Source organism: Petaurus breviceps, unplaced genomic scaffold (assembly GCF_028583685.1).
Source record: "Petaurus breviceps papuanus isolate PSGF00001 unplaced genomic scaffold, PetGlider_PUasm1.0 207, whole genome shotgun sequence".
NCBI classification, from domain to species: Eukaryota; Metazoa; Chordata; class Mammalia; order Diprotodontia; family Petauridae; genus Petaurus; species Petaurus breviceps.
In genome coordinates this window covers 31,208,857-31,227,705 of record NW_027185850.1, presented here as the reverse complement: position 1 = coordinate 31,227,705, position 18,849 = coordinate 31,208,857, and the positions used below count along the sequence as shown (strand labels likewise).

Genomic DNA, 18,849 nt, shown 5'->3' with positions numbered 1-18,849 from the left:
AAAAAAAGAGCCTAGAAATCATCCTTTAAGAAATTAATTTTTTTCTTTTGAGGGCAATTGGGGTTAAGTGACTTACCCAAAGTCACACAGCTAGTCCTTCAAGAAATTCTTTTGGGGTGGCTGGGTAGCGCAGTGAGCAGAGCACCGGCCCTGGAGTCAGGAGGACCTGGGTTCATATCCAGCCTCAGACACTTAACACATACACACACACACAAAAACTAGCCATGTGACCTTGGGCAAGTCACTTAACCCCAGCTGCCCTCCAAAAAGCAAAAAAAAGAAAAAAGAAATTCTTTTTATTTTTTGCTTTTTGGAGGGCAGTTGGTGTTAAGTGACTTGCCCAAGGTCACACAGCTAGTTTTTTGTGTGTTGTGTCTGAGGCTGGGTTTGAACTCAGGTCCTCCTGACTTCAGGGCCAGTGCTCTATTCACTGCGCCACCTAGCCGCCCCTTCTTCAAGAAATTCTTAAGGAAAATTGCCCTGATATTCTAGAACCAGAGGGCAAAATAGAAATTGAAAGAATTCTCCTATCACCTCTTGAAAAAGATCCCAAAAAGAAAACTCTTAGGAATATCATGGCCAAATTCCAGAGTTCCCAGGTCAAAGAGAAAATATTACAAGCTGTCCAGAAGAAACAATTTGAGTGTTGTGGCAACACAGTCAGGATAACACAAGATCTAGCAGGTTCTACACTAAGGGATCGAAGGGCTTGAAATATGATATTCTGGAGGTCAAAGGAGCTAGGATTAAAACCAAGAATCACCTTCCCAGAAAAACTGAGTATAATGCTTCAGTGGTCATTTAGTGAAATAGAGGACTTTCAAGTATTCTTGATGAAAAAACCAGAGCTGAACAGAAAATTTGACCTTCAAGAAGCAAGAGAAGCATGAGAAGGTAAACAGGAAAAAGAAATCATAAGGAACTTATTAAAGTTGAACTATTCACATTCCTAATGGAAAAATGATAATTGTAACTCATGGGACTTTTCTCAGTATGAGGATAATTGAAGGGAATATATATGTATATATGTATACATACATATATGTGTATGTATAGGAGGGTGTATGTGTGTATAAATACATACATGAGTGTGTATATATGTGTACATGTATTCATAGACAGAGGGCACAGGATCAGTTGAATAGGAAGGGATTATATCTAAAAAATAACATTAAGAGGTAAGAAAGTAATATAATGAGAGAGGGAGAAAGGGAGAGATTATCTTGCCTCACATAAAAGAGGAAGAGAAAACTGTTACAATGGAGGGGAAGAGCAGGAAGGTGAAAGGAAATGGGTCAACCTTACTGTCATTGAATTTGGCTTAAGGAGGGAATAATATACACACTCAATTGGGTATCTTACTCTGCAGGAAAGTAGAGGGGAAGGGGATAAGAGGGGGGATGATAGAAGGGAGGGCAGATTGAGGGAGAGGGTAGTTAGAAGCAAACACTTTTGAAAAGGAACAGGGTCAACATAGAAAGTAGAATAATTGGGGGTGGGATAGGATGGAGGGAAATATAGTTAGTCTTTCACAATATACTATGGAAGCTTTTTGCATAACTACACATGTACAATCTATATTGAATTGCTTGTCTTCTCATTGGGGGTGGGTGAGGAGGGAAGAAGGGAAAGAATCTGGAAATCAGAGTTTTTAAAACAAATGTTAAAAAATGTCTTTTATATGCAACTGGGAAAGAAGACATACAGGCACTGGGGTATAGAAATCCATCTTGCCCTTTGAGAAAGTGTATGTGTGGGGGGCAGGGGGTGATGGGGGAGGATATAAGAGAGACCAGATTAGGGGAAGGGGTATTCAGTAGGTTCACTATCTTGGGGTGGGGGTAGGGGAAAGATGGGGAGAAAATTTGGAACTCAAAATCTTGTGGATAAAAATATAAAAAATTAAAAATAAGAAAAGAGAATGGTTTCATTGATTCCTATGCTTCCTAGTTTTTTTTTTAATAGAAGGGGGGTGTTTTGTTTTGTCAAAAGTTTTTTCTTTTATTTTTATTTACTTTTTTTTTGGAGAGGGGAAGACAGGGCAATTTGGGTTAAGTGACTTGCCCAAGGTCATGGTGCTAGTAAGTGTTAAGTGTCTGAGGCTGGATTTGAATTCAGGTCTTCTTGACTCCAAGGTGGGTGCTCTTTCATTGCACCGGCCCTCAAAAGCTTTTTCTGAATTTATTGAGAAAATCATATGATTTTTGTCATTTATGTTTTTGATGTGGTCAATTATGTTGATAGTTTTCCTAATATTGAACCAGCCCTGCATTTCTGGTACAGATCCCATCTGGTCATAGTGTGTGATCTTTGTGATTTATTGCTATAATTTCCTTGCTAGTGTTTTATTTTAACTTTTTGCATCAATATTCATAGGGAAATTGGTCTGTAGTTTTCTTTATTTGTTTTTGCTCTCCCTGGTTTGCGTATCAAGCCTATATTTGTGTCATAAAAAGAATTTGGTAGGACTTCTTTACCTATTTTTTCAAACAGGGTTTAATTGTTCCTTAAATATTTGTTAGAATTCACTTGTTTTTGTTTTTTTGTTTCTCTCTTTTTTTTATTTTTTAGTTTACATCATTCATTTCCACAAGATTTTGAGTTACAGATTTTCTCCTCAATTTTCCCTACCCACCACCCCAAAACAGCGTTCCCACTGAATATCCTCTCTCCCAATCTGTTCTCTCCCATATCTTCCTCCATCCCCCCTTCAACTTATCTGTAGGGCATGATGGATCTCCAGTGCCTGTATATCTCATTTCCCAGTTACATGTAAAATATTAATAATAATATGTATATATATTTTTAAACATTTGATTTTAAAACTTTGGATTCCAGATTCTTTCCCTTCCTCCCTTGTCACCCACCTTCACTGGAAAGATAAGCAATTCAGTATAGGTTGTACATGAGTAGCTATGCAAAACATTTCCATAGTGGATATATTGTGGAAGACTGACTATATTTCTCTCTATCCTATCCCAACCCCCACTTGTTCTATACTCTACTTTGATCTTTTCCCTTTTCAAAAGTGGGGGCTTCCAACTTCCCTCCCCCCCAGCCTACCTTCCATTCCATTATCCCCCTTCTCTTCCCCTTCCCCTCTACTCTCCTGTAGGGTGAGATACCCTTTTTACTGTGTATGTCATTCCCTCCCTAAGCCAAATTCAATGAGAATAAGGTTGATTCTTTCCCTTTTGCCTTCCTGTTCCTCCCCTCCATTGTAACAATTTTCCCTTGCCTCTTCTATATGAGATAATTTACCCCATTCTGTCTGTCCCCATCTCCTCTCATTATATTCCTTTCTCATCTCTTATTTTTACCTTTTAAGTATCATTCTTTCCTATTCAATTGGTCCTGTGCCTCTGTCTATGTATACCTGTAGACATATAAACACACACTCACTTATGTATTCATACACCCATATACTCTCCTATATAGACATATATATGTATGTATACATACACACACACATATATACATTTCTATTCCCTCAGCTATTCTCATACTAAGAAAAGTTTCATAAGTTACAATTATTGTTTTTCCATGTAGGAATATAAGTAGTTTAGCTTTGATAAGTTCCTTATGATTTCTTTTCCCTGTTTACCTTCTCAAGCTTCTCTTGCTTCTTGTATCTGGATGTCAAATTTTCTATTCAACTCTGGTTTTTTCATCAAGAATGCTTCAAAGTGCTCTATTCCACTGAATGACCATATTTTTCCCTGGAACATGATATTCAGTTTTGCTGGGTAGGTGATTCTTGGTTTTAATCCCAGCTCCTTTGCCCTCTGGAATATCATATTCCAGGCCCTTCGATCCCTCAGTGTAGAAGCTGCCAGATCCAGTGTTATCCTGATTGTGTTTCCACAATATTCATATTGTTTCTTCCTGGATGCTTGCAATATTTTCTCCTTGATTTGGGAACTCTGGAACCTGGCTATAATTTTCCTAGGAGTTTTCTTTTTGGGATCTTTTTCAGGAGGTGATCGGTGGATTCTTTCAACCTCTATTTTGCCCTCTGGTTCTAAAACATCAAGGCAATTTTCCTTGAGAATTTCTTGAAGGATGATTTCTAGCTTCTTCTTTTGATCATGACTTTCAGGTAGTCCGATAATTTTTAAATTATCTCTCCTGGTTCTATTTTCCAATGAGATATTTCACATTGCCTTCTATTTTTTCACTTGTTTGGATCTGTTTAATAGTATCTTGACTTCTCATAAAGTCACTATTTTCCATTTGCTCCAGTCTAATTCTGAAGCAATGATTCTCCTCTTTTTGAGATTCTTTTTCCATCTGGCAAATTCGGCCTTTTAAGGCATTCTTCTCCTCATTGCCTTTTTGAGCCTCTTTTGCCATCTGAGTTAGTCTATTTTTTAAGGTGTTATTTTCTTCAGTCAGGCTATTGACTCTCACTTCATAATTTTCTTGCATTGTTCTCATTTCTCTTCCCAATTTTTCCTCCACTTCTCTTATTTGATTTTCAAAATCCTTTTTAAGCTCCTCGATGGCCTGTAACCAGCTCATATTTTTCTTAGAAGCTTTTGGTACAGGAGTTCTGACTTCATTGTCTTCCTCCTGTTCCATGCTTTGCTCCTTTTTGTTCCCAAAATAGGAGTGTAAAGTTGGGTTGCTCTGTGTGCTTTGCTTCCTTTGCCTGCCCATGTTGCCCCTCAATTGCTTGACTTTTGGGCTTTTTGCCACAGTAGAGTAGAATTCTGCTACCAGAAATGGGAGCTTTATCCCAAACGCCGGGGTTTTCTCAGCTGCCGAAGATATTAGTTGGGTGCCCTCTCTGAAGCCTCCACCCATTCTGGCAAGCTGGTTATGCACCCTAGGACCTTCACCCTAGACAGCAATTCAGATCCAAGCAGGTTAAAGCAAGAGCAATTACCCCTCAGACTGGTCGCTTGGTCCCCCTATACTCTTCAGGGCAGGAGCTGAAGCTGCTACATGGTAGCGGCTGCACGGCTGCAGAGCCTCAGTAGCTTCTTGCCCCAGGGGCAAAGGTCTGATCGCACTCCATATTCCCAGGTCCCGAAGTCCACACTGCACTGATCTCTCACTTTGTCCTTGGCATCTATGGGTTGATAATTCTGGAAACCGCCACAGCTGGTGATCTGAAGTCCCTCCAACTAGCAGCTGGTCAGGCCACCCTAGGACTAAGACCTCTGGCTCCAACGGGGCTGGAGTCAACTCCCAGAGCGCCGCACTGGCCACTTGCTGCTGGCCTGCTGGGCCATCCTCAGTGGGAGGTTAGCTTCTCTCTTTTGTTTTGTGGGTTCTGTAGCTCCAAAATTTGTCTAGAGTAATTTTTTACATGAATTGGGGGAGATGGGAGCCAGAGCTGTGAGGAAGTCCTGTTTCTACTGTGCCATCTTCTAGAATTCACTTGTGAATGCATCTGGTCCTGGGGATTTTTTCTTATGGAGCTCACTGATGGTGTCTTTGATTTCTTTTTCTAAGATAGAGTTATTTAAATATTCTGTTTCCTCTTCTGCTACACCAGGTATATGGACATTTTTAGAGAAATCTTGAAGTCTGTCAGAAGGAGTTACCCTCAGGCAGCATGGGGCAGTACTTGGCTCTGGGGAAGTGAGAGGCAGCCCTCTCAGATCCCCTGTGTTTGGTCTGAGAGGGAAGGAGGCAAAAAAAGGGAGCAAAACCCAGGGGCTAGATCTCTTTCTGATGGAGGGCTGATAGCCTGCCCCAGTGACTGGTACCTTACCTGCAAAGGAGCTAGGACCTGGATGTGAAGGGACCATGTGAGGGCCCTAGGCAGGAGGGCCTGCTGGCACATTGGCTCTGCCCAGCTGTCAGCATGTGTTTCCTCATTTATGAGAAGCCTCAGGCCTCCTGAAGCCTGGTGATGTAAGTAGCGTGCCACTTACCTGAGAAATTTCCACAAGATGCAAATGTTGTACAGGGAAATGTCCCAGCTGCCTGAAAGGCTCACTCGGTGCAGGTGGAGCCCTGGGCACGATGACAAGGGAGCCTGGTGTCAGCGCCCTGGCTACCCAGTGATCTCCCCGGAGGCGGCACAGAGCCCCCACTGGGGCCCCAGCCGGGAGAAAGGAGCTAGCAGAATGAGGCTCCATGAGGCCAGGCTGTTCAGATGGACTCCCAGAATTCCATGCTTACAGCTGGAAAGGGCTTCAGCTGCAGCTGTTCCAGCAGCAATCTCCCTGCCTTCCCTTAAAGCCCTCCACTGATGGAGAGCTTATTCCCCTTTCTACTTTGGGACAGTCTCATGGTCAGTACCTTTTGAGCGTTGATCTCCCTCTGAACCTTCCTCCACTACTCCTCATTCTGCCCTCCAGGGCCAAAGACAGCTCTTCCCAGCCTTGAAGATATTTCTCCCATCCCCTCAAGTCTTTTCTCCAGGCTAAGGGTCCTTGGCTCCTTCAGCAGGCTCCCATGAATGTGACTTAAGGGGCCCCTCTCTGCCTTGAGTTTGTTGTTACTGTTGTTAATTGTATTCAGTCGAGTCCAGCTCTTTGTGACCTGCATCTTCTGTCTTTTCAGTGTTCTTGCAATATGCTGCTGGTGGGGCACAGCTTTTCTGATGGTCCAACTAGGGCACAGGCCTCTGGGACCAAGACTTCTGCCGCCCCTGGGGGAAGGTGGAGGGCCCTGGCTCTGGTCAGACCTAATGAGTCAGTCACCAAACACTTACTGAGCACAGATTACTCTGTGCCAGGTGCCCCTGCCTTCCCAGAGTTCACACTCTCAGGGGAGGCAGCATAGACATTTGGATGTCCATTCAGAGTGACCATAGCTTGTGGAATACCTACAAAATCTATACAAGTGGTTTGGTAGGAGAGGCGTGGCAGATAGGCAGAAGGAAAAGAAGGACTCTTGGTGGTGAGGAGGGAGAGTGTTCCAAGCATGAAGTAGGGGTCAAAGTGTATCCCCTGCCCTTTCACCCCAGCAAGTGGCCAGAGAGACAGGAAGAGAACCAGGAGATTTAAGTGTCATGAAAACCTAGAGAGGAGAAGGCAGGCAGCAGTGCTGAATGTTGCAGAGAAGATGGGAAAAATTCAGATTTGACAATGAAGGATCTTCGAAGACAGCAATTTTAGTTGGACAATGAGAATGAAAACCAGATTGCAAAGGGCTGAGGAGGTAGGAGCATCGTGTGGACACTCTTCTGCGAGTTTGCTGAGAAAGGGAGGAGAGGTATACAGATAGCAAGCAGTTTGAGGGGCTGAGGGGGCTCAATGAAATCTGTTTTTAAAGATAGGCCAGACTGGGGCAGGTTTTTAGGCAGCTTTGAGGGAACCAGAAGAGAAGGACAGAACTGGGATGATGGTGGGGGCAGGGACATACCCAAGATCACAAGAGTTTAACCTTGGGGAGGAGAAGGGTCACCTCTTTGTCAGAGCCTGGAGTAGAGGAAGAGAGAGTGGAGGATGCTGCCAAGGGGCTGTGAGGTGAACAGGAAGCTCCCAGCAAAGGGCTTCAGATTTCTTGGTCGAGGTGAAGTCCTTCAGTGTGTGTGGGGGGGGGGGGGAACGCCAAGGGAGGCTCAAGGAGAGTTTGGTTCAGCTGGGCGTGGAGGTGGGGTGATTGAGATGGAGACTTCATTAGGAAGTAGTAAAAGGACAGCCTTGCCGCCTCAGGACCCAGCTAAGGTTGGCTATCATGAATGTGCAGGGGGCACAGTCAGTGTGGCTGTGGGATGTCCTCCTGCTTGTGTTAAGAAACATAGAGTAGGAGTGGAAGAGGCTGGGAGGAAGGGTGAGGGGCAGTTATCCAGGGGTAGGGTTTGATAAAGGATGAGTGGCCAGAGCAATGAGGAATTCTGGAGCAGAGGACAGTGTGGAGTTTAAGTGGTCGGCTCTAGGGTCAATATTAGGAAAGGAAGAAAGCAAAGGCAGAATAGGGTAGAGGCCTGTGAGGGCACAGAGGGCAGAGTCTGGAGCCATGGTGAACGTGAGCACATTCAGAAGGAATGAGGGAGAAATGGGTGGGAAGGTAGGCGGCTGGAGTCAAAGACAGCAACGACAGACTTCTTTTTATTTTTGCCATTATACTCAGTTTTATTTTTGTAATTAAATTGGTTTGTGTATTTATTTTTAGTTTACAACATTCAGTTCCACAGTCCCTTGAGTTTCAAATTTTCTCCCCCTTCCTCTCCCCTCCACCCCCATCATGGCGGCATGCACTCGAACACAGGATCTACAGATACCTTCACATTAATCATCAGTCAGGTTGTACAGAAGGATTATAATGGATGGAATGATCAGTGGGGAAGAGGAAACAAAACAAAACAAGAAAAAGAAACAGAGCAAGTAGATTGTTTCAATCTGCATTCAGACATTTCAATCTGCAGCTCTTGCTCAGGGTGTAGATATCTCTTTCAATCATGAGTCTTTTGGAGTTGTCTTATAACCTTCCATTGCTGAGAGGAGCCCAGTCTATCAAAGTTAGTCATCACACATATGCTGTGTCTGTGATTGTGTACAGATTTCTCCTGGTTCTGCTCTTCTCACTCAGCATCAGTTTATATAAGTCTCTCCAGGTTATTGTGAAGTCTGTCTGCTCCTCATTTCTTGTAGCACAGTAGTATTCCATTACATTCATATACCACAATTTGTTCATCTGTTCCCCAATTGATGGGCATCCCCTTGCTTTCCAATTCTTTGCCACCACAAAAAGAGCTGCTATCAATATTTTTGTACATACGGGTCCTCCTCCCACTTCTCTGATCTCTTTGGTATAAAACCCTAGAAGTGGTATTGCTGGGTCAAAGGGTATACACTTATTTATAGCCCTTTGGGCATAGTTCCAGATTGCTCTCCAGAATGGCTGGATCAACTCCACCAACAATGCGTTAGTGTTCCAATTTTTCCATATTCTCTCCAGCATTTATCATTTTCCTGTTTTGTCACCTTAGCCAATCTGGCCGGTGAGACATGGTACCTCAGAGTTGTTTTGATTTGCATTTCTCTAATCACTAGTGATTTAGAACATTTTTTCGTGTGCTTATAGATATCTTTAATTTCATCTTCTGAGAACTGCCTGTTCATATCCTTTGACCATTTATCAATTGGGTAGTGGCTTATGTTCTTATAGATTTGACTCAGTTCTTTGTATATTTTAAAAATGAGGCCTTTATCAGAGATGCTGGTTGTAAAAATGACAGACTTCTTAACTGTGGATGTGGAGCCCTTGTGTGAGATGATAAGAGTCAGATAGAAACTGTCCCAGATCCTGGAGGCCAGGCATGTCTGTAGTGAGCCATGGCCTGGGGATGTGGGCCTGGGGGCTAAGCTTTCCCTGTGCCCTGCTCCCCGCCCCGGGCAGATCTGAGGCCCTACACTAGGGGGCACTGAGCCTGATTTTCAGCCAGCGTTTGTGATTCTGGTGCTAAACAGGTGCCTCCAGCTCAGGATTGGACACAATGGCCCTTTCCCCAAAAGAAAGGACCAGGGACCTCAGTCTGTGGCCCTTAAGGCCCCTCTGTCCTTGGCAGCCCCTTTCTCCAGGCCTCTGCAATGGCTCCTCTTTTGTGGGGATCTGGGCACTGTCCTTCTTAGGAGGTCCACTTTACAAGGTTGGTGTTCTGCCCTAATGTTCTTAAAATCTTGTTTGCTTTTACAAGCCTCTCTGTAACATCCCTGCAGCCTGGGGGAGGGAGCATCATGCTTCAGAGGCTAGAGCTCAAGAGATGCTGCTGCTGATAGGAGGCCTGGGCTGGAGGCTGGGGACCCAGCAGGGGTGGTGATGCTGACCGATGGAGCCTTTCCTCCTGTGCCCTCTCCACATGGCTGCCAGCCTCTGAGGCTCCAGGCAAGGGAGCCTGCCCTGGTGACCTTTTCCTTGGCAGATGGGGTGGAGGAGAAGGGTGGTCTGGCAGTTGGAGTCAGACCCAATGGTCCTGATTCCCCATCCCTGGCAGTGACCAGAGCAGTTCCTCATACCTTTCCTGCTTATTCCCCTTTTAATGCCAGTGGGTCAGACACTGGGGGGATGTCCCAGGCGTCTAAGCAGGCTGCAGAATGTCAGAGCTGGAAGGGTCCCCAGTACCACATAGTCCAACCCAAGACTGACCAAGGAGAAGGAGTCAGCCCCCCAAACACACACAGGACAAGTGGTCATTCAGCATTGCTGGAAGATCTCTGAGGGAGGGGAGCTCACCCATTCTGCCCCAGCTGGTTCAGCCCACTCTGAGACCGCTCAGATTGGTGGGAAGCTTTTCCTGGGCTGTGGCCTCCATTGGCCTTCTGCTTTGACCCCGGGACTAGCGAGAACAAGACTAATCCCTCCTTTATTTAATCAGTAGCTCCTCAGTGCTCAACGACTGCTGTTGCCCCAGGTTTTCTCTTCATCTCCCAGCTCTGCCTTCTCATACTGGAAGTTCCCTCAGCCCCTGGGCTTTTCTCACCCCAGAATGTCTCTCTGCTCCTCTGCGGGCGAGCCCCTCCTGCAGCCTCCATCTTGGGGGGGACCTTGGCCAGCCAGCTTTCTTGTCCTTTCCTGGCTCAGCTTTTACAGGCAGCCGGGTAGCACAGTAGATAGTCTTGGGTCTGATATCAGGAAGACCTGAGTTCAAATTCAGCCTCAGATGGTTACTAGTTGTGAGCCTGGGCAGGTCTCTGCATCTTTGTCTACCTCATTTCCTCTGCTGTGAAATGGGGGTGCTAGCACCTGCCCCCCTGGGTTGTTGTGAGGATAACATGAGGTAACATATGCAGCTTAGCACAGTGCCTAGCACTGTAGGCGCTAGGTGCTTATTCCCCTCCCCTTTCCTGACAGGCACATAGTAGGTGCTTAATAAACACTTCCTTCCCTTTCTCTGCTTCTGACTCTCCAGACTTTGACTCCTTATTTACTGTTTTCTTCTATTCGAAGGAAAGCTCCCCAAGGGCAGGGAATGGCTCCCTTTGTGCTTAGTCTTGTCTCCTCAGTGCTCAGGCCAGGGTCTTACAGTCACAGTAAGAGCTTGACTTGCCTTACATCTTCCCAAGCTGAACACACTCAGCTCCTTCATCTGATCCTCATACAGCGCAATCCCAAAGCCGTGGCTCTTGGGATGGAGCCTGAGCCTCCCTCTGGGTTCTGCCCAGGGCCCAGCACTGTGGCACTCCTGCCCCCTGATGCCACTTCCTTCCCTGGGTCTGGTGCCAACTGTGGGCAGCCAGCTTGATGGAGAGAAAGGAGAAGGTTCCACTTAGAAGAGAAGGCAAGTGGGGCAGGTGAGGGGGCCAGCTAACCCAGCAAGCAATGGTGCTGTTTGGCAAGCGACAGGCCATCTGACTTCCCCACCCACTATCAGGTGCTGCGAGCCAAGCCAACTCCTCATGACCTGCCTGCCACCTTCCTGATAGCCCCCCTCCTGTTCTTTCATCCTCTCTCCTTCCTCCCCCTTTTTCATTCCCTTGCTGCTTCTCTCCCTCAGTTTACCCACCTGAACAGTGGGAATAAGAACAGGCCTGGTGGGACCCTGGTCACAGAATTGGCCCACACAGTTATCGCACTGAGATAAGACCAGTCCCTTGACTTGCCACACTAGGTCACTGTCTGTTCTAGGTGCATCATTTGACTTGATACCTAGTTATGGGGTGGAGGGGTTGGGGAAGGGCAGTGAGAAAAAAGAAGAGGGGGGCATCAGTTTGGATCAAATGGGGTAGCAGGTCATGCTGTGCATGGGTTGGGTAGTGGGGCAGATCACACTTGACTCTACTGCCCAGACCAGCCCATGAGGGGTCTATGGCTAGTCACCCAAAGACCAACTGTTCTGTGTCTATGTGGGGCTACCCTAGCGGGAGCCTCTCCTTACAGGCCTGCTCTAAGGTGCTGGTCTCTTGTAGTGGGTGTGGGGAGTAGAGGAAGACCTTGTGGAGGCCTTAGCCTGCTGTTTCCTGGGCGAGGCAGTGGGTGGGTGAGGGCTCAGGTTCACCTCTTCTCCCAATGCCCTTTGTTGGGCCATGCGGCCATGCCTTCCTGCCCCCTCCAGTGGCTGCAGGCACCCCCCATGGTGGGGGCCTGAGGACCTTGGGGATGAGACCTGAGAGAGCCCAGCCCCTAGGTACCCTGGAGCATCCATCCTCCCAGCCTGGCCTTGCAAGACCTGGGTGGATGGACAGACACCTGTACTTAATGAAACACACACACAAACACAGACACACACACACAGACACAGACACACACACACACACAGACACACACCCCCTCCCCCTCCCCCAGGGAAATCTGATCGCTGCCTCATTGTGTCCCGGATCCTGGTCCGACCTTCCACCTGGGCTGGCTGGGGCATGTCTACCTCAGACTTAACAGCTGCTCTGCCCCACCCCCACTCCTCCAGAGCCAAGAGCAGGGATTGGAGTCTTCCACACCCCTCCCCCATGGGGAGTACACAGGGTACACAGCCCAGCAGGTTCAGAAGGCCCAGGAGCTGAGCAGGGAAAGCAGCCTTAAGTCTATCCTCATGAAGAAAGGCCAGGGCCCTAGACCTAGGTCAGGCTAGGCTGACCCACATCTGCTTCCAGCACCACCTCTGGCCTGGATTCCAAGGCTTTCTACTAAAATTGTACATGTACTGGCCTGGGGAACCCTTTTCTTCCCTCTCCTCCCCTCTGTATATTTGGGCCTGGGTTCAGTCTGGGTGATCCTGGCTAAAGAAAAGACTCAGGCTCTTTAAGCCCCAAGGAAATCACTGAGGGCTCAGGTCTGACTCTTGTCTTGGGCTCTTCCCAGATCTGGAGGGAACAAAGGTACTCTGGGTACAATGTAGGGCAGCTGTTTATTTCTTTCTCAAAAAAAAAAAAAAGCTTAAAACACAAAACTTCCTAGGCATACATTGACAAAGACTCAAACCATGTAAAAACAGGAACCCATAACTCAGGAAATTGATACTTAAAGCATTAAAACCTGGAAGGTTTTTATGAAACTGCTGAAGAGTCGCTTTGCTTCAGCTGTGTGCTGAGTGAACAGCCCCTGACCAGGTCTTCTAGGCCCCTTCTTTAAGAAGGCAGAATCTGTTGGACAGAACACTCCTGCTGCTTCTGCTCAGCTCTGACTGAAGGACTCAGGATCTCCCCATGTCTCACACTCGAGACTGCCCCCAGGGCTGGACATGTCTGTCTCGGGATTGTTGTTTAGTCACCTGTGCTCAGGAGAGTCCATAAAGAAGCAGCATCTACAGCATCCAATCTGGCCACTGTAGGTGCCACAGGGAGAGGCGTCCCCCAGCCTCCACCCACCTGGGACATCCAAGCCAGAGCCTCACCCCCTCAGCCATTGGGGAGAAGGGAAGCTAGAAAGGAAGCAGTCTCCCTGTAACAGCTGCTGAGTTCTTCCTGGGTCAGTACATCATGCTCATCTGTCCCCTGCCACCAGGGTTTGCTGAGGGCCCACCGGTGAGCTGGGCTTAGCTCCACAGCTTCCGTAGGGGGTCAGAGGGAGGCTGTGGTCACCAGAGCTGTCAGGATGGGGCCTGGAAAGAAGGAGCTAGGAGAGGTGTGGCCCTTTTGCAAAATGCACCCAGTCCGCAAGCATGGATAAAGGGCCTCCTGTGGGCCAGGCACCGTACTGGGCCCTGAGAACGTCATGACAGAAACGAGACAATCTCTGCTTTCAGGGAGCTAGAGAGAAATGCTAGCTACTTGTTGGGATGGGGGAGGTTCTAATAACTGGGAGCATCAGGAAGGCCTCACATCAGAGCTGGCGTTTGAGCTGCGCTTTGAACGTAGCCTGGCAATGTGAGAAGGAAGTGAGGAGAGAGAGCCTTCCAGGTATAGGGGACAGCTGGCCCAAAGGCCTGGTGATGGGAGGATCGGCAAGTAGGTTGAGACAGCAGGCTGCAAGTGAGTAGGAGGGAGAAGGAAGTCCTGAGGCTGGAAAGATCAGCAGAGGTCAGGCTGCAGAGGCCCTGCAGTGTCAAGCAGGAGACAGCCAGGCAACCCCTGCTGGGTCTGGGCTGAGCTCTCCAGTTCTGTGCTCCTCATTATAAATTTGGTCCTGGAGGCCATAGGGAGTGAGCAAAGGGTCTTGAGTTGGACCTCTGTCACTTTCGTGGTTTGGGGTGAAGGAAGCCTGTATCAGGAGTCTAGGTGAGAGGCGAGGAGGCCCTGGGCCAGAGTGGTAGCTGTGTGAGGGAGAGACCTGGTTAACAAGCATCTATTGTGGTTATTCAGCCATTCCAGCACAGCTGACTCTTCCCAACCCCATTTGGGGTGTTCTTGGCTGAGATACTGTAGTGCTCTGACGTTTCCCTCGCCAGCTTCTTTTATAGAAGAAGAAACTGAGGCAAACAGAATGAAGTGACTTGCCCAAGGTCACACAGCTAGTGTCTGAGGCCACATTTGAATTCAGGCCTTCCTGACTCCAGGCCCAGGCTCTGTCCAGTGCACCACCTAGAAGACCCTATTGGTTAATGCTTAATGCAACAGGCATTAAACACTTGCTGTGTGCCAGGTGCTCAGCTAAGTAAGTGTTAGGAATGTAAATACAAGTGAATGAGAAAGACAGTCCCTGCCCTGAAGAATTCTAAATAAAGCAGGGTGGGACCCAGAAATGGAGCCCGAGCCCTTTCCTTAAAATGGACCCATTGGAGCGAGGAGTCACAGGGCACAGGGATCTTCCCAGGTGACCAGGCTCTGAGTTATGATGGAGACAGAGGCCAGGGAATTGGGGCCACGGCTGTGTTATAAAGGCAGAAGCAACAAGCCCTGATTGCAGATTGGAGAGCTGAAGCTACTGTTTGGGTGTGAGCCTGGGTGATTTAAGCTCTGGGCTTTGGAGAGCAGCCCTGCAGAAAGGAACCAGATTAAGATGTAATTGGGAAATGTTTAACAAGATAAACAAAGATGTAGCATAGATAATGTTACTCTGTGGTTTTCTAGGTCAGCTTGCAGCCCCAGGGATTGGTCTGGCACCTGTGGTCTTGGGTAATAGGAAAGTGGTGAAGAAGGGCCTTGTAGCCAAGGACTCTAATGAAAACACGAGGGAGAAGAAGCAGAAAGTCGAAGTGAGGCTCTTGAACCACAAGGGAAGGAGGGAGATCCCAGGCACTGGAGACCTCCCAGGGGAGGCCACATGAGCACTTGCTGAGGAGGCTGCATAGGGTATGCCTGGTCAGGGAGGACTGGCCCTGGTGTCCTCTGCGCCTGCTCTTTTCTGTCTCTGAGATTCTGTGACTCTGGGGGCTGCCCTTCTACCTCTCCCTCCCCCTCCACCACACACTTCCTAGCCAGGAGGATCGTCAAGGGTCCAAAGGGCCCCTTGTTTAAATGAAAACTCACCATTGATTAAGTGCCTGCTGTGTGCAGAGTCCTGGCCTTGGGCACTGGGAGAAATCGTCTTGATTGGATCCATTCCTGGTCCCACTGAGCTTCCGGTCTAACCCACAAAGAGGCCTTTCCCCCTGCTGGAGGGCCAAACGTCCTACAGGCCCCTGGGCAGGAATGAAAGACCAGAGAAGGCACCTGCAAGAGGAAGCTGACTGGCCATCTTCTGGGTCCAGTCCCTTCTGGCCTTGCTGGGGGCCTCCAGCAGCTGCTCAGCCCAGGCCTTCGGGGCCATTGCTCTGGGTAAATCCAAGGATGTCAGCTGGTTTGGATGGACACATAGATGAGAGACACATCTTTGTGGGGGAAGAGCAGCAAGATGCTATTGGTCTACTCAGTCTAATGCTTTTTGAAGGTCATCAAAGAGTGAGCTGAGGACTGAGCTCAAAAGCTGTCAGGGCCTCCCTTCCCATCCCCCTCCTCTGAATGTGTAGAGCAGCCAGGAGGTGCCAGGATCTGGAGGCAGGAAGACCAGAATTCAGATCCTGCCCTAGATACCCAGAAGCTGTGGTCACTTGACTGCTCTCTGCCTTCCTCATTTTTGTGAGGACAAAATGAAACAAAATCCGTGCTGTGCTTTGCAGCCCTTGAAGCCGTGGCTGATTGTGTAAACGCCATCCGGTCTCTTGCTTGCCCAGGTGTCTGCAGGTGGTCTCCCCCACCAGGCTTCATGGGAGTTTCTTGAGGTCAGAGGCTCTTGTTGTTGCTGCTTTTCTTGGCATCACCCCCACTTGCCGACGAACAGCCCATAGGAGATCACTGTGTGTCGATGACAGACCTGCATTCTCTACGTCATCATCGCTGGTGGCAGTGGCTTTGGCGTCTTCTCTTCTTTGCATGCCTTGTATGCTGGTCCTCGGATGCTTTCGCCAGCGTAGATCTCCTCTGTGTCCCCGCGGCCCACTTCCCGTCTTCGCTCTCTTTAAAGCTGCTTCCCTGCCCCTGTAAGCACATCCAGAGCTGTGGGGTCACAGGCCAGCTGTGGTAGGTGGTTCCCCCAACCTTTGTGTTGAAAACAGTTGGTCACAGTCATCTTTGCAGATCTTTTCCACTTTTCTTCGATTTTTGTCCTTTCATATTTGTTCTTCAACATGTTTGGGATAATTTTGCTCATCTGAATCTTTGATCAATGGTTCTTTACCTCCCACTGTTTCTTTTTGCTTTATGACGTGATACTGCCTAGAAGCACAGATTAGTTCAATGAAAAACATTTATGAAGTACTTAGAAGCAACTTTATTAGGAAGCTTTTTCTTTTTTTTTTTGTAACTTTTTCTTGACATTGAATCCAAATTTGCCTTCGTGCAGGTGATGGGGTGCTTGGGATTTATATTTGTAACATCAATTTGTAAAACCAGTCTGTAAAATCACATTCCCCCCCCGCCCCCCCAGCTTCAGAGCATTAACTTGGCACAGCAACAACTCATGAATTGTTTATCTCAGTTTGGAACAATAACAAATTACACCTATCAATCCTTCACTAAAGTATCTATAAACATTCCAACTCAGGCAACTATTATCTCCCCTTTGTATAGTATCCCACTGCCCCCATGAATCCTTCAGTGCCCTATGTCTAGGTTAACTCCGTAAGTAATTATCTACATACTGAGTCTCAGCTTTGGTTCCCAGACATCAATCTTGTCAAATGTGACACTGATGGGTGGCACACTGGGCCCTTGACTTAGTGATGTTTCAAACCTAAAACCACACCTCCAGGTAGCCCCCGCCTTGGGCTATTTCTCAGTGAATTATGGGCAATATGCCTGTGCAGTTACATTATACTGTCCCCACCTTAACTCCTCCCTAATCCCACCCTCTTCTCACCTGGTCAGCATAACTGACATCTAATGAATAGCCTTAACTCCTCAAAAGCTATGCCTGTGTCTTCTTTAGGCTTGCGGGTCCCCTAAGGACCCTTGCCTGCTGTATACCCTAACAACAAGCTTGCAGGTTCCCTAAGGACCCCTGCCTGCTATATAGCCTACAATGCACTTTTACAGCTCTGACTCCATGTCTGCCTGGGCCTCCTGGATTCTTCCCAGACTGAATCGAAGGCTCTCTGGTCTTAGATAAGATCAGAGTCCCTGCTGAGCCTCTTGGGAGGCTTCCCTCATCACAGGTGGCAAGGGAGATGACTGGGTGGTTGATGGTGTGTGATCCACTAGGCAGAGCTGGGCTGTGCTTACGCTAGCCAGGTCACACATTGGGACAGCAGGGCCCTGGAGGTGGCCCATACACATTATTAGCTGGTGCAGCTTGTGGCTGCCAGCCTGGTAGGGTGTGTAGCCTCTAAGGTTCACTGCTGCTTTGCTACAGGTCATCAACAAGCATTTATTAAGCACCTTCTGTATGCCAGGCACTGTGGATACAAGGACAAAGAATAAAATAATCCCTGCTCGTGTGGGACTGATGTTCTAAGGGGGAGACAAGGACACCGTATATAAGCATATGCACCATAGGTACAGAGAATTAAGCCAATTAAGATCAAAGTTGTTCACTACAAGGAATGGTGTGGTAGAGATGAGGTTACAAGAAGCTGGGGGGGGATTAGGGAAGGCTTCCTACAGGAAGTACATCAGAGCAGAGAGGGATTCTGAGGAGGAGATAAGCAGGGAGGGCATTCCAGGTATGGGGAACAGCCAGTGCAAAGGCATGGAGATGGGAGATGAAGTGTCATGAATGAGGAACAGAAAAAAAGGCCAGTTTGGCAGAGTGTGAAAGGTGGCAGGGCATCCAGTGAGGGACTGCAAAGCTACCCTGGAAATGAAACAGAGACCTTTCCATTAGGTCTCAGAGGCAGTGGGGAGTAATAAACAGAGTGCTCACACAGGAGGACCTAGGCTCATGTCCTGCCTCTGACACTTCCTGTCAGTGTGACTTTATGCCTCAGTGGCTTCCTCTGTAAAATGGGGCCAATGATACCTGCACACCCCTCCTCACACTGAGAGGCCCTGCTGTGAGCAGACATGTAGTGCTTTGCAAACTTGAGGGAAGTTTAAGGACACTGTTATTACTGCTGCCTCAGGCAGTAGTGAGCGCCCCATTGCTGGCGGGGGTGCCTCTGAGGGACCTGCCAGCGCTGGGAGTCCCAGACTGCTCCCGGGGTTGCTCTCAAGGCCTTTTTCTTCTGCCTGAGGATGATGACCATTAAGAAGGACCAACCACCCAAAGAGATCATAAAAAGGGGGAAAAGATCCACATGTACAAACACATTTATAGCAGCTCTTTTTGTGGTGGCCAAGATTTGGAAGCCAAGGGGATGCCCATCCACTGGGGAATGACTGAACAAGGTGTGGTGTATGAATACTATTGTGCTAGGAGAAATGATGAGCAGACAGATTTCAGAAAAACCTGGAAAGACGGACATGAACTGATGCAGAGGGAAGTGAGCAGAACCAGGAGAGCATTGTACGCAGTAACAGCCACAGTGTGTGACAACTGACTCTCGATGGAAAATGCTGTTCACATCCAGAGAAAGAGCTGTGGAGTCTGAATGCAGAGACCATTTTCTTTTTTTTTCTCTCGTGGTTTTTCCCTTTTGTTCTGATTCTTCTTTTGCAACAT

At 47.8% G+C, this 18,849-nt stretch overlaps 1 protein-coding gene across 4 annotated transcripts in view; it reads left to right on the top strand.

Moving 5' to 3' along the window:
• The window catches only part of LOC138165065 (CMP-N-acetylneuraminate-beta-1,4-galactoside alpha-2,3-sialyltransferase), a 144,542-nt gene that overhangs the window by 104,092 nt on the left and 21,601 nt on the right, over window positions 1–18,849 (top strand). The window lies entirely within an intron of this gene.